The sequence below is a fragment of the Rousettus aegyptiacus genome, unplaced genomic scaffold (genome assembly GCF_014176215.1).
Source record: "Rousettus aegyptiacus isolate mRouAeg1 unplaced genomic scaffold, mRouAeg1.p scaffold_m13_p_6, whole genome shotgun sequence".
In the NCBI taxonomy this organism is placed as follows: domain Eukaryota; kingdom Metazoa; phylum Chordata; class Mammalia; order Chiroptera; family Pteropodidae; genus Rousettus; species Rousettus aegyptiacus.
This window is the reverse complement of record NW_023416309.1, coordinates 19,273,167-19,287,573: the sequence shown is the minus strand read 5'-3', so window position 1 is coordinate 19,287,573 and position 14,407 is coordinate 19,273,167. Positions and strand designations below refer to the sequence as shown.

Here is a 14,407-nt window from a genome sequence, read left to right as displayed (position 1 = left end):
GTTATATAGTAGAGCATACTGCCCAGTATGGGAAGAAAAATGACTTTCCATCTACCTTCTGAGTTTTTGGCTGAGACATCTCTGTAATAAAAGACAGAGCAGCAGGAGAGATGCAAACGAATGTATACATCCTGTATGTGTGGTAGAGACCTAGGAAAACAGTAACTCAGCAAAAAGGCTGAAGCCACCACCTAATCCAATTTTCAGCTGAAGACAGAAAAAGAAAAAAAGATACTGGGAGTTGGGAAAGTCAGTTGAGGTATGTTACCAGGAAAAGCAGGGTAACAAAGGTAGGGTTGTTAAGCAGATTATTTAAATCCTTGCTTTCTGCATCCATGCATAAGAGTTTCTAGAGGTAAATTCATTCCTCTTTTCCTGGTACAACCCTTACAAATGAAGATGTCCTTTACAAATGTAAATGTCTTTTACAAAGGGTAATTTCCACTTAGTTTCAGAGCTTCCTTCATGTTCCCTGTTTCTAAAATTAACTAGCCTAAAATAATACTTACACCAAAGAAACACATTTTGGGGTGACAAATTATTTTTTCCTATAGCTCTTAGGCTAACCTATTATACTTAATACTGTAGGAAATTGTAACTCATTGGTAATTATTTTTGTAATCCATTATTCTATGACTTTAGGGTGGGTGTGTTTCACTAGGTAATGGGAATTTTTCAGCTCTATTATAGTATTATGGAACCACCACCATCTTTATGGAGTCTGTGGATAAAAAAAAAAGGGGGTGCTGCAATAAATCATAAATTTCTAACTGGGCTGGTCATTGTGGGCAGTCATGCCTTAGACCTATAACTTCTTTAGTGAAAAATTTTTAAGGAAGCCCTGTTCATTGTTCTTGTGCATCTAGGTTAATAAACTTTTGAAATGCCAAAAGTAATAGAAGGAAAAGACATAACCACCCTATAGAGAGCACATAATCTTGTTAACTGTCCTGTAAACTGTATCCCACCTAGCTATGTCCTACCTTCAAGCAATCTTTCTTATATTCCCTCATTAATATCAAATGTATAAAAGAAACTGCAAGGCTATTACTCTCCAGAGCATTTGAGATCTTGCTTCCTGATAATTATTGTCAGTTTTAGCTCAAATAAACTCTTATAAAAATTCTCTGCAGGTTTGGATGTTTCTTACATTGACAAATCCATCATTGACCAAAATGTTGTTATATGGCTTGTGACTGTACTAACATTATTAGAAAGAGTTTATAAAGGCAGTATAGGAGGGGTAGATGTAAGAAACATACAAATTAAACTAAGAGTCTTTGTAATTTTGATTTGATTTAAACTGTAGTTTTGAAGCAATCATTTTTCTTTTCTTCTTTCTTGACACCTGAAGTAGCAGAAGACAATAGCCCAGTTCTGACTACTGGTGACAAGATTTAAGCCCTCTGTCAGGCTAAAGAGAACATCTTAATATGTTATGTTTCAACTCCTGAGCCTTAAAGGTAAGACTACTCCCTTGGATAATTCTTGAAACTGGTTCTGGAGACTGGAGCTGATCTCAAGATCTGGAAAAATAATTTATTAGCTTCCTGTCACTTCTGACCGATAAGCTCCTAACTCAATCCGGAAATGCTAATGCATAGTGTCTTGTGATTTTGTCCTATATAATCTGTAACCTATATACTATCAGAGATTTGGGTTGTTTAGAACACAAGCTCTTCTGTCTCTGCTTTGGACAATTCTAATAAACTAATTCCTTTCTTTACTTCAAACCCCTGCTCATGCATTTTTTGGCCAGAGTGCACAAGCAGAACAAACTTAATTATTTGGCTTCAGTAATACAAATCTGCAGAGAATTTTTATAAGAATTTATTTGAGTCTAACTGATAACATGTGCTGGGGAACAAGATCTCAAATGCTTTGGAGAATAACAGTTTTGCAATTTATTTTATGCATTTGAAATTAAGGAAAGACTGTAAGGAAGACTACATGAAGCTGAGAGAAAGTAAGGCTGGGATTGGATTACAGGGTAGTTTAGAGGGAGGAATCTGTAAATTTTGTCACATAATCGAAGGAGGGGTCCAAAAGGGATCATTTCAAAGGTGTGTTAACTTAGATGTATAGAAATGATAAACAGGGCTTGCTTAAGGCAATTATAAGCCTTTTATTAAAGAAGTTATATGCCTGAGGTGTGACTACCACCATGACTGTCCAGTTGGGAATTTATGATCAGATCAACCTTTGAAGTTACTTTCCACAGATCCCTTGGTCTTGTATGGACAAGACCTTGGACAAGGTCTTGACAAGAAAGAAAATTTGAAATAAAAAAGCTTCATTAATATAATTTCAATGAGGAAATTAAATTAAAAATCAAGGATAAGAGGCAGAACTTTTGAGAGAAAAAACCCGAGAGATATAGAATCAATAGGGAAGATCCAATACTCAACTAATAGGAGCCCCAGAAAAATAGAAACTAGAAAAATGAGGAAAATTTAGAAGACATAAAAGACATGGAATTCTCAGAGTTGGAGGACACATGGTGTTTGTCCTTCATTCCTGTTAGAGCCTCTAATTAGTCTCTTTGCTTTTATCCTTGCCTTATATATGTTTTTTTTTGTTTTCTCAATACAGGAGTGATCTTTTAAAAATATACTACAGAGCAGTAAATATCTTTATTCAAAACTCTAAAATGCCTCTAATGGCAGAGTTAAGACCAAATTTCTCACATAATCTCACTTGTACTCCCCATCATATCTCTGACCTCATCTCATACTACTATCCTACCCTCAAAGATTAAGCACACTCCCCAGCTAGAGTATTCTTTAATTGTGCCTTCACCTCAAACTCTTTTTCCCTGGATATCTACATGCTTAACTTTCCTGTCTCCTTCAACTCGTAACTATGTGGCATCTATTCTGATCATATTATTTAAAACTATAACCCCAAACTCACAAAACTGGTCTTTCTCACTCCACTCTGTTTTCATTCCCCCATTTCTTTCCAAAATATGATCCAGTTTATTTATGTATTGTGTCCACTCTTTATTGTCTGTCTGTCTCTATTCAATGGAATATAAGCTCTATGAGGTCAGGCATCTTTGTAGTTTTCATTCACTACTGTTCTGCAAGAGGCTGGAATAGTTCCTGACACATAGGAGATACTCCAAAACTATGTATTAAATAAGTCAATAAAAAAATAATTCCTCCATTGAGTGGCACCAGACATTGTAAAGAAGACATTGTAAAGAAGCAGACATTGTAAAGAAGAAACTACAATCTGAGCATACCACCCACTGTGATGAACATTATTATCTGAATAATATAAATCATATTTACTGGTTTTTAAATATACAGAATCAGCCAGTAGACAAAGCATAAACGATATATTATAAAGTAACATTGAAAAGTAAAAATCAAGATAAACTTCTGACAGCAACATGTTTCTTTCCACTCCCCCACACTAGCCTCAGCCTGCTCACCAGCTATCAAAAATGATGGGAAAAACACTTGCTGTGATGTTTTGGGGGTCAAACCCAGTGCCACTCAGGAATAACTGAAAAAGGTTTACAGGAAATTGGCTTTGATGTACCATCCTGACAAGAATCCAAGTGAAGGAGAAAAGTTTAAACTGATTTCTCAAGCGTATGATGTTGTTCTCTGATGTAAAGAAAAGGGAATTATATGACAAAGGATGAGAACAGGCAATTAAAGAATGTGGAGCAGGTGGCAGTTTGTATTCCCCCATGGACATCTTTGATATGTTTTTTGGAGGAGTGTCGGGAGCCATTATGAGGCACTGAAGGTGTCAGTAGCTCAAGTGATTTACTCACATAGAACTGTACTTTGCCCTAAAGGAGTTGCTGACCATGCTTTGACCTTATATGCAAAAATGCTGTTTACCACAGGAGTTTATGGGAACTAGGATGATGTAGTGTTTAGTAAACAGCGACATGCTTAGAACTAAGCTTATCTCTCCGTGCTTAGGTATAAATAGGCAGGGCTAAATAAACTCGAGGTGGCAGTATTGACTGTTAGCCCTCCTGAAAGATCTTTTCTGTCTTCTTCTTTTTCCCTTAGGCTTCATCCCCCTCTTTTAGGTGCTGTTCAATCTCAGCCAGCTGGCTCTGGCAGAGGAGGAGGAAGGATTCGGAGAGAGAGGTAAAAAAGTTGTGCATCAATTCTCAGTAACCTTAGACGATTAATGTAATGGTGCAACAAGAAAATAAGCTCTACAAAAAGAATGTGATTTGTGACAAATGTGCAGGTCCAGCTGGTAAGAAAGGAGCAGTGGAATGTTGTCCAACCACTGAAGTATGAGATGTAAATAAGAATTTGTCAGATATGACCTGGGGTGGTTCAGCAAATTAAGTCTGTGTGCACGGAGTGCCAGGGTCATGCGGGAATGGATCAGATCTAAAGATAGATGTAAATGCTGCAATGGAAGGAAGAAGTTTGAAAGAATTCGATTCTAGAAGTTCATATTGACACAATCAAAAAAGATGGTCAGAAGATAACATTCCATGGTGAAGAAAACCAAGAACCAGGACTAGAGTCCAGAGATATTGTTATTGTTTTATATCAGAAAGATCATGCTATTTTTACCGAAAGGGAGATCTTTTCATGTGTATGGACATACAGTTGGTTGAAGCATTATGTGGCTTCCAAAAGCCAATATCTACTCTTGACATCGCCTTTCATTCAGGTCAGACTGTCAAACATGAAGATATCAAGTGCATGCTAAATTGAAGGCATGCCAATTTATCATAGACCATATGAAAAGGGTCACCAAATTATCGAATTTAAGATAAACTTTCCTGAGAATGGCTTTCTCTTTCCTGATAAGCTATCTTTGCTTGAAAAACTCCCACTTGAAAGGAAGTAGAAGAGACTGATGGGACGGACCAGTTAGGACTGGTAAACTCAAGAAAGACTACACCATTACAGTGGAGAATCATACAAGGATGTTGGACATTATCCTAGGTGTGGTGTTTAGTATCGGACCTCTTAATGGGGCCAGTGAATAACACTCACTATTGGCATTTTATATGCAGTAGTGAATGAGTGAAAGACTACAATCATATGCTCACCACTTGCTATTGTTTTGTTTTAATATTTAACTATAGTAATATTTTAAAAGTTAAATAAATAATAAACTCAAATATAAAAGCTCAAAAAAAAAGATACACTAATAATATTTAGTAAGGTAAACGGGAGTCAGAAAAGCTAGAAAAAAGGTAAGATAGCTACTATGTTCTCATTATACAAATTGACAGTCCCAGTACATTATGTTCTCATCATAGAAACCTAATGATTGGCTACAAAAATGGTTATGAGACTATGATTTTTGAAGTTAGTGGTGTGGCCAAGTGTGAAAAAAATATTCTAGTATTAATTTATAGAGAGTCAAAAAACAATGATCATGGCTGATAAATTATAGTATAACAATATAATTATAACAATATAGTATAACAATATAATTATTATAAGTTAAATATAAATGTAGCTAAGAGTTCGTATCTTGGAATTTAGATTAGGAGAGGGAAGGTGTGTGTGTAAGAGACTTTTTTTTTTTAATATTCTCTTACCTACTGTTAAATTTTTCTTTAGTGCACACTATTTATTTGATAAAACTTTTAATGTATATGAAAAGAAACAAAAAAGCCTGAAAAATAAATATTAATCATTAATATCCAGTAGATATTATTTTCATTTAGTATGTAAATGAATGTATTTATGGTGAAAAACAAATAAAATTTGCAAGTTTAAAAAGTGTTAAGTGACTCAATATTGACCTTATGCACTACACAAATATATTTGAATACTATCTAGTAGGGACTGAATGATATTGTGAGGTCCACACTGCACTTCCTCTCAGGTCAGTTATCATCAGTCTCTGATTCATTCTACAGTAGAATTCTGAGAAAGGAAGATGAAAAGAAGCATTTATTGCTGCCCTTTTGTGGCTCATAAAATTCCTGGTTATAGCATCTCCAGCCAGTTTTTCACAATTTTTACATAACTTCATTAGCAGCAGTAGCACACTATTCAGTGATGAAAAAAATAATACGTTTAGTTAGATAATTTGAAAAGCTAGCTTCTCCTCCTTAACTTCATTTGCATAATCTCAAACTGAACATTATTTTGACCATTTACTAGTTTTACATCATTTATAAAACTCTAATTTATGCACTGAGTATTCCAGAGAACTCTAATAGCCACTTACTTTCAATTTCCTGTGGCCTAGACATTACTCACTTGAATGAAAAGGGAGCAGTTTTAGTCAATTAAAGCTCCTGAAAGGAAAACAGGTAGACCCATAAGCAAAACCTTGAACTCTGGGTTAAGAATGCAGAATGAATTGCGTACCTGCAAATCAGAAACTCTTGTGCTTTCCCAGAACATTCAATTACGATGCTTGAATCTCACTCAGTGCTGTTTTACAACTAAATCCTTTTTTTTTTTGTTTTGTATATTTTATCTCTTTTAAATTTTGTTTATTTGTTGTATCACATATACTTTGCAATCCAAATTAAATGTATTTCAAAATAAGCAGGGAGGGTAATTATTTGGATAAATGAAAAGCAAATGTATTTTGGAGGAGTGTGTAAAGCAAAAAAGGACAGAGGTAGGCAATGAAAGGGACATTCCAGGAAAATGAAATAGTATCTATATACATATGAAGTCCCCAAAATGTCCCTTTTCTTTCACCTTCATCCTTCTTTGGGTGTTATCTTGATAGCCATTAAGTATTTAGAGTTAAGGACAAAACAAAAGCTTATAGCACAATGGTGGAAGTACAGAATTCAATAAATAAATAGGCAAACAAACAAACATAAAATATCAGGAGGAAATAGGTTAATATCCCATTTAGGAGAGAGAAGTAGCAATAGAAAGATAAACAATATTTTCCACCTTCTTCTTTGGAATAAACCTATTAGAATCTTGGTTGAAATTTTGACTCACACTTAAATTTTTTTAGATGAGGTATTTGGGGATAAGTGTATATTACACATATTTCTTTGTTTATGTTTTCATTGCTAACATTCAAGGGTAAAAACCTTATGTCACGCCTTATATTTCAAAAGTCTAGCATAGGGCCTAGTTCATTGAGAGAACTCTATAAATAATTATGTGATGGGTTAAGGATAGGGTAGAGATGAAGGATGGGCAAGACTGTCTATTGTGCATATTAATCGATGATTTTTAAAAATTGAAAACAGACTTTTTCTAAGGAGAAATCAAAATTTACCTGGTATCCAGATGAATGCAACAAAATATCATATACTTTTCAATATTCTTTGATTTTACACAGCCCCACACATTCACTCTCCCACACACATACACATATGTAATTTAAAAACAGTGAAATGTGATTTCAAATGGTGCAAATGGATAAAGTTTATAGAGTAAAAAATAAGTATCTCTTTCATCACTGCCTGATCCCCAGTTTTCCAGAAAAAAAAATCCAAAAATGTTTTATAGATATATAGGTACACAGTTATGTATTTAGTATCAATAAGCACAAAGAAGGCAGCATACTCTATAAGGAGTTGTATACATTATTATTTTCTCCAGATGATAATAAATAATATTAAACACACATTTTGTATTTTTCAAACAGTTCACAGCAGAATAACCTGGGAAGCTAAAAATATTCTCAATCGTTACACTCTGCCATTCAAACTCAGTAAATCTATAGAAAAGGTAAAAATTATGTTTAAAAAACTCCCCGGGTATTTCTGATTACAGTTTGAGAACAACTGTTCTAACGCCTATGTTTACTTTTGTAAAAACTATCCACATATGCATAGAAGAATTCTCTAGGAGTTAAGAAAAGAGAATTATTTGGCTTGATCTATATAATACAGAGACATCATAAGGGTGCATGAAATTTATATAGCAGTTTCAAATTTTAAAATGATTCTTATATAAATTAAATTGGTAAAAATTCTAGATCTTTATTTTAAAAAAGCTGCTTGATAAATTCATTTTTCTAGAGTACTATGCCCTTTGGGGTCAGAATATTTTGGAAATAAATCTGTTTCAAAGAATAAATACTAGTTAAATAAAATAACATGCATTAATTCTTATCTAACTCTCGCTTGCAACCTAAGACTGTTGCTAAGTATAACTTGACGTTTCCTTCAATTAGTTTATGAGGTTTGGCTGTTGCCAAGCTCTTCTCAGAAATCATAATTCAATCCACTTTTCCTTCTTTAGTTGCCTACTGAATAAATAAATACCTGATTCATATAATGAATCTTCATCTTAAACTAAAACCTAAACATAGCTTTAATAGTAATGGGAGAGAGGAACAAGGATTAAATTTATTCAAGTATTATCACCCTTGGACACCACCTAAAAATACAGAATAAAGTGTGATAAAATGATACCTTCTAAGAACAAAGTGGATTAAACTATATCAAGTGGAATTATTTCATGGTGGAGAGTCCTGCCTTCTACCTACTGGAATCTCCCACTTGAAATCAACATGAGGGCAGTGCAGGAAAGGCCTTTGTTATTATCAACTTCCCCTGTGTTGTTACTGTTACTAGAAAAGTAATTTCTCTGGTTTTCAGTTGGGATGGGAGAACACAGAAGCCTTTCTTATGTTTCAACCACTTGCGCATGACTTTTAAAATAACTCCACAAGAATAAAAAGCAAATATACCACAAATGTGAGATTATTAGATCATATCTGCAGTCATTAATACAGGCATGAGCCAAATGTAAAACATGTCTAAAACATGCTATGCAAAATATTATGCGTGTATAAAATATTTGCTTTATGAAGGGTGAATTCTAAGCCAATTAATACCTTTCTTTTACTTAAAGGTATTATTTCTAATGGTGATGGCTGCTTTCTGTGTAGGAGAAACTGAGCAATATGTGTTATCGTGACAGAGTCACAAGTTGAGGTTGCATCTGATAAGGATCATTTTAAAACCTGCTCATGTTTGTGAAGGCAGTACCTTCATGGCTACATTACTCAGGCCTATAGTAGGCCCCACCAGTCTTATTGTCAGACCAGAAGCATAGGCTACCAAATTAAAACAATTTCGATCATGTAAATAACTTATTGTCACTAGGTATACATTTGAGGAAAGGCTTTTTTAGTGCTCTTATCTAAAAATTATGAACATTGCTCAATTTGAGAGGATTCTCATGAGAATTAAATTAAGTAATAACTTAGAGCTTTAAAAAATATAGTGCACTTTAAAGAATGCAAGTTATCCATAGTTTGGGAGACCTGTTAGGGAGAACAAAAGATGAACTCTGCCACATTCTCCCTCTCTTAGCTTTTGCCATCATCAGCCACCCAATTACTAAATGTAGGTTCCAAGAGCCATCCAGTCCCTTATTATCTATACTCAACCACCAATTAAGTTCTGCCAATTTTTCATGTAAATAATTCTTGAATCTACTCTCTCTCTCTGATATTGCTCTATTGCCACCCTGATCCAGATTCTAATAAAATAGTCTTGGGTGTGGAGGAGGAGGGGAGAGGAAATGGGGTAAAAGTAGGGGGGGGGGTGAAGTGGGTAAGGGGGATCAAATATATGGTAGCTGAAGGAAACTGGACTTTGAGTGGTAACACGCAAAAGAATATACAAGTGTTAAATTATAATGTATACCTGAAATTATATAATTGTATTAACCAATGTTACTGTAATAAACTTAATTAAAAAATAAACATTAAAAAAAATAAAAGTCTCAACTGGGATCCCTAATTCCATCCTTATATCCCTCAAATCTATCCTCTATATACCTGAAAGAACATGTATGTAGTCAAATTAGATATCTGATTACAGCCATTCCCTGCTTCAAATGTATCCAAGTTTCCAGTTAATTTTAATGCTTCTCAAAACGACAAATAATTCCCTATACAGCAAGACCATTTCCTGTTTTAAATCTTCCTTTCAACATTCCCTGACTTCTGTTTACTCTTGGGCACTGCCAAATTGTTGGCCTTCTTACCACAGATGCATCTCTGAACCTTTTTTCATGCAGCCCCCTCTACCTAATGAGCTCTTTCTACCACAGATTATTCTTCCATCAAGACTTAGCCAAAGTAGTACATTATCTAGAAATTTTTATTCTTCATGTCATCCTCTCCAAATCCATAGCATCATTCTCTAGGGCTTCCTACAAACCCTGTATCTATTTGTATCCCTGTACTTTGTACATTTTTAATGATTGGTTAATTTATGTATCTGTCTCTTCTAGATTGGAATCTCCTTGAAGGCAAGGTCTATGTCATATTATCTTTAGGTCCCTATGTTGAAGCACATAGTGGACCTCAGTAAATATTTACAAGTCTTAATGAAGAAAGCAGTGGGTAAAGGGATGATATAGAAATCATTACATAAATGTAAGGAATAAAAGAGATGGCATAGAAACTTTAGAAGTAAGTCACTTAAAAAAAGGAGGCAAAATAAATGAAAGGGGGAAAATAATAGGAAAGAATCATTGATGATATACTAATAAGGTCATATGGAAGTGCTAAATATTAACAGAAAACTAGAAGGGTATAAATATAAAGAAAAATGAGTAGATGAAGAATAGGGCTATTAGAGGACAAGATAAGAGAACCAGACTTTGGAAAGAAAAGGATAGAATTGACACATGTAATTCAATTATGTTGAGGTCAGAGAAATAGAAGGAAGGAAACCAGAAGCTGTGTTGACAAGTAGTCACCATAGAAAACAGCATACATAAAGAAGCCATATGGGTAGCAGAAGAAAAAAGAAAGAGCCTAGTATAATTAAAGGAAATGATTAAATGACAATACTAAATAAAAGTCATTTAAGGAAACACACCCTCACACAGAAAAGAAAGAGTAAGAAATTATGACTTAAAGACATTAGAGATTGTCTTTGAAATACTAAACCATTTGTCTGTCTGTTAGAATAGGGAATTTGCTGAAAACAACATCTTAAAATATCTCTCTTTATTAAAAAATGATGGACAAATACTGAACCTGAGGTCAGCAAACCACTGGCAATGCAGCCATTAAGAGAGTACTATAAAGCTACTCATGCCTTTTTAAGGTTAATTTTGCCATGTAGTTATGTTAAATGAGTTTTGCTTTCATCAACAGCAATTAAGAGTCAGTGTCTGCCTTTAGCTCTAACAAATGAGACAGATTTGAAATATAAAATGTTCTTTTCTATCTATGCACTGTAAAAGACTATCAAGTCCCCACTGGCATCTAAGAATTGTTTCATTATACTAGGAGGAAATCAGCAGATGTCCTGGTGACATTTATGTAATGTGACTCAACCTGACATCTCTTGGTATTCCATTACAAATCTGAGAGATTGTGTTTTCTTCACTTGTGGGTTACAATTGCCTCAGGTACCCAGATACTATTCATGTTCTTCAGCAGAGGTCAGCCAATACTCATTGTTAAACACCAAACACATGGTGACCAGCTGGAAAATTGACAGTCCTGCAATGCTTGAATCTGATCTTTTTAATCTAATATTTTGTAAGAGACAGATCTTAAGGGATATGATGATGCTAGTTACAGTGTGCCTAAAAATGTAATACGACTATTTTTTTTCAAATGTAGAGTTTCATAATCACATTGTTTATCCAGGAAAAAAAACAAGAACATACCAAATCAAATTTTATATCTATTTAAAACAACACTCCTACAATTGGTCTTTTTCTGAAATTCGTTAAGAATGCCTACCTGAGGAACTTTTGTCTCCCCCTCATTTCAGGCAATGCAGAATATAACTTACTCTTCTTCCTACACAATCCATATCACTCAAACTGCACTCCATTCTTTGGCTCACTTTTAATACAATCTAACTATGAATTAACATTCACAATGACTGATTCATGCCATTTTAGGCCCAAACATTTCCAACTTTTTTCTGTCATCAGTTGTTAATACATACTGTCTCATTTCTCTCCATGCATTATATGGGTATGACCTATGTTCTCTCTAAATTTAGGGGGGATTCTGTAAGGAATTTAAAGTTCCACATCAACTCTTTCCTGAGGCTTTTTCTCCTGGGATTTACATTATTTTTTTAAAAAATTTTAAAGAGTTTTAAAAACTATTTACTAGTCACTATTTATTATGTCCCTCCTCTGCTCCAGGACATTTTTAATATATAATATTTATATAATTGTCACAGCAAACCTATCAAGTGGGTTTTGCTTTCTCATTTTAACAACAACAAAAAGAGTTGAATAAGTGATGTTTCCACACCACAAAAAGCATGTAGTAACAAAACTCAGGGTTCAACTCTGGTATCTTGGATTCCAAAGTCAATTTTTATTGTTAAACACCAGACAAACAAATGGTAGACTCTTGGCATTTTCCACTATGCACAGTACTTTCATATGTACCTGACAAAATTTAATGGGAAAGACAATCTGGTGGGAAGAGAAAATAAAACGAAGCTAAAAGTCTTATACAGTTAGAATTTTGGCAACATAGTTCATCTTAATTAAGCAGATATTAGAGAGTTTCCTGTGTACTCTAAGCCTAGAGAAATATCTCAGAAACCAAAGTACTCCATATTGGAAAGAAATGAGTTACTTCCAATATGCATTCATGCCACAGTGCTAGGATTCATCTACCTAGTCCTAAATTGTTGTTTCCTTTGCTTTCTACTCAGATAATGTACACTGAAAATTCACACTACATCCCCTGCTCTTAAATCTTCTTCAAAAAGCAGAACATAGAGTTTAAAGGTACTACACAAAAATATTATAATATTGAAATATTCAGTACGGAGTATATTTATTTATTTATTTATTAATATTCTGGTATCCCTAGTGACATCTTTACTGAAACTTGCTTCTAACAATATAAGATGCTCTAACTTTCATTTAAAAATAGAATGTTCATTGCTTGGACCCTGTTACTATTATGTATTTGTACCCCAAGGCAGATGAGAGTATTGTGGTACAGATTCAAAGTTAAATTTGCATTTCTTTTTTGTTAGATTGAGGAACTACTGAAAATATGAGTACATCTTCTTCTAAGCTACTGGGCTCTGATCTGGGGGGAAAAAAAAGAAACTGAGGAAAGTACAACTGTATTTGCCATAAAGATATGACAAGTTGAGTCTGCAAGGGGTTCCATAGGACACTTACACAATGTTACCATTCTTAGACCCACAGAGATGGTATTTTTTTCACATTTCTATAATAATAACATACAATGTACAAGAACCTTTTAATAATTTATTAAAGAAAAACAGACTAAATAAATATTTGATAGTATATTGAAATTTTTAAATAGATATTAATATCTAGACAATAGTTTTATTCTTTTTTCACATACCTAGCTTGAGAACCTCATTAACTCTTACAGCATTCACAATTATCTCTCTGAGAATAATTCCCAAATTTTGATCTGTATCTAATATTATCCTAACCTCTCGTTCTTCTTTTCAATAGGATATTATATATTTTCACTTGCATGATTTATCAGAAATCCAAAATATCTGTATTTGAACTCTTCATTGTCCTTAAAATGGCCTTTTTATTCCTAAATATACATTTTAGTAAAAAAAAAAAAAAAAGCATTATCATTTCCCCCTATTTCTATGTACCAAACATTAGAGTTATTCTAAAACACTTGATATATCTCCAAGTTTTTGTGAATTGGAGTCCCAGTCTCAAGCTCTTTATGGTGTGCTCCCAACTCAATGCCACTGCTATCTCCTGCTTTTCTTTCCTCTAACCACACCGTACATTTCGTATTTCTTCTCTAGGGTGTTTTTCTTCCTCTTCACATGGGAAACTTCCACTCATTCTTTAAGGCTGTGATCAAATAGTTCTCCATCTTTGAAGTCTTTACTAATTCTCAAGGCACAGCTGGTCATTACCCTGGTTCCTAATTGTTACATTTATTCTTCTAATTCTACAAGTCCTTGAGGGGAGAAATCAAATACAAATCTAATTTTTATTTTAATGGTTCAAATCTTTATTCCATCACTTACTAGTGAACCTATATTCCATATCTGAAAAGGGGGCATATGTAGCTATTGGTCATATAACCAATTATTTTTTTTTAATTTTTAATTTTTTAAAAATTTATTGGGATAACATTGGTTAATACAATTATATAATTTTCAGGTGTACATTATCATTTGACATCTATATGTTCTATTGTGTGTTTACCACCCAAAGTCCAGTTTCCTTCAGCTACCATATGTTTGATCCCCTTTACCCACTTCACCTTTCTCCTAGTCCCCTACATTTGACTCCCTTTAACTTTCTACCTACTCCCTCCTCCCCAACTCCTTACTCTCTGGTAACCACTAGTCTATAGTCCATGTGTATGAGTCTCTGCTTGTTTGTTCTGTTCATTTGTTGCTTTTAGGTTTATATCCCACATATAAGTGATATCATGTGATTTTCAAGTTTTTCTGTTTGGCTTATTTCAATCAAAAAATGGGCAGAGGACCTGAACAGAC

At 34.0% G+C, this 14,407-nt stretch overlaps 1 protein-coding gene and 1 pseudogene across 3 annotated transcripts in view; one reads left to right on the top strand and one right to left on the bottom strand.

Moving 5' to 3' along the window:
- The window catches only part of CTNNA3 (catenin alpha 3), a 1,366,626-nt gene that overhangs the window by 98,584 nt on the left and 1,253,635 nt on the right, over positions 1 to 14,407 (bottom strand). The window lies entirely within an intron of this gene.
- Positions 4,139 to 4,968, top strand: LOC107510358 (annotated as a pseudogene).